The sequence below is a fragment of the Cryptomeria japonica genome, chromosome 8, assembly GCF_030272615.1.
Source record: "Cryptomeria japonica chromosome 8, Sugi_1.0, whole genome shotgun sequence".
Taxonomy (NCBI): Eukaryota; Viridiplantae; Streptophyta; class Pinopsida; order Cupressales; family Cupressaceae; genus Cryptomeria; species Cryptomeria japonica.
In genome coordinates, this window is record NC_081412.1 from 597,172,094 (window position 1) to 597,174,398 (window position 2,305).

A 2,305-nucleotide genomic window follows, 5' to 3' on the forward strand; every position below is an offset into this window, starting at 1 on the left:
TTAGATAATAATATCAATCATTTCATGGTAGTAAGTGTAATGTTACTCAAACCAGCTTTTGAATATATATCTAACTTCCAAAGGCATCTCTTGTTTCTCCTTAGATTACCAATACAACTTATCTTTTAAGGCATGGAAGAATCAAATTATTTGTGTGGAATTGTTGACTCACATTACTTATTTGAGTAGTTTGGCATGAATTCCTCATCTCTTTGGAATCTTTGTATTTGTCTCATCATAAAAATCCAAATCTATTGTATGGAATCAATGACACCATTGTTTGTTTGTTTGTTTTTGTTTTTTTTTGTTTTTTTTGTCATTAACACCATGGTTCTTTTTTAAAATTATTTTTAGTCTCATCATCATTTTAAATAGTATAAACATAAAAAATAAGTGATCTATTAAAAGTTGTTTAATTGATAGAAAAAAATTGGTGAGTGATACCATTTTTGTTGATTATGTTATCTATTAGGATTTAAATCATGAAGTATATGATCTAAAGATAATGTATTAGATGACTTTGATAAAATGAATACTTCTAAATTTTTAGCTATCAACAAGAAAATATCAACATAAATTCTTATATAAAATAGTAAAAAGGATTTAAAAAAACACATGATTTGTGACCCCACATAACTTATCCATTTTCATTTGACTAGTGAGTTGAGTGCCAAATATTCTAAAGTGGAGACATCAAAGAACCCTCACCTCACAACTACATTTTCTTTTTGGTTTTATAAAAGTGGGTATATTTTTGGTTTTCTTGAGTGAAGCAATATGTGTGTGGGGGAATCAATTTTATTAATAGTTTTTTGTACATTTATAGTATTAATTATTATTTTATGTGTTTATTTGGATTGGGGTGGATTTATTGTCATTAGGTCAAATGAAATTTGATAATAATTTTATGCACATCAAGTAAATATTTTGTGATAGTTATTTATTTCAAATTATCTTTTCAATATTAAGATGTATATAAAATATGTAGTTATTGCACGTAATTTCTTTCATTTAATGTGGTCTTTTAAAAAGTTTGAATGTATTTCACAAATATGATTGTATGCTATTACATTTAGGTGTAGCATGGATTGGAAGTGATTATATCAAATTCAATTTGTTTATATATTTTTTGATATTAAAGATACAAATCTAAATTAATACCTCTTCTACTAAGAGTGAAAGATTAATTATGTATATATTTTTATTTTATTTTCCGGAAACATGTCAGCATACATAGATATCAGCATCTCAATATTTATATAGCGGATTACAATAATTTGAGTAAGCACACATCTAAACTACAAGTCTCCTTTCGGCTAAGTAGCCACGTGCAAAGGGATCCAGTACATCAAAATCACGTAGGGGTCAAACCTAGCTAGCTCAAACACACCTTCAGGGGTTTGGACCTTGGTGGATGGCTTTCTATATCTCATACCATCATCATCACCAATTGTGCCTAGCCAATTGGCCCACAACCCTTTGACAATTATGTATAATTTTAGACATCATATGATTTGCTAAATAGTTTTTTTATATTAATTAATTTATCATTATTAAAATTATATGATATTGAACTTTTGAGATGTTATTATTGGTTATGTTATGAAAAGTAACATTTTTTTTAATTAAAGAGGGCATTTATATGAATCGTAGCACTTGAGTTGATTAAATTGTAATTAATTAATTCCGCAATCCATTTCCTCCTAATTAATTAACCTAGTTAATTAATCCCCTTTTTGCCATCCCATTTGATTAATTACTTTTAATTAATTAAATGGCCCTTTTCCCAAAAGCCCCATGGATTAATTAATTAAACTAATTAATTAGACTCAAATCCTATTTGAGCACATGATGCCTACATTTTAGCCACTTTCTTCAAAGCCTCCCCCCAATCCTACCCTAACCAACCCTATCCTTCCAAGCCACTACCCTATCCTAGTCACCCTCCAACTAACCTTATCCTATCCCTTCTAACCTCCCACACATGTGTGTACATCCTAACCACTATTCCCCCTTTTGAGGAAAATATCCTATTTTGGGTGGCTTTGCCCAAAATAGACACATGTCCTTAGGGAAACATGTCACTCTTCCTATTTTTGGGTGGCTTTGCCCAAAATAGACATGTGTCCTCATTCCTTTTCCATCTAGTTGATCCACTTGTCATTTTTGGAGGACAAGTGTCTCCTCTTCACCTCCTCTCTACTTCCTCTCATCTACTATTTAAGCCCCCTCATTTTAGACCAAATCATCCACCTTTCCATATTCATATCGTCACTCTGCCAAAATTATCTCTCACCATATCCAT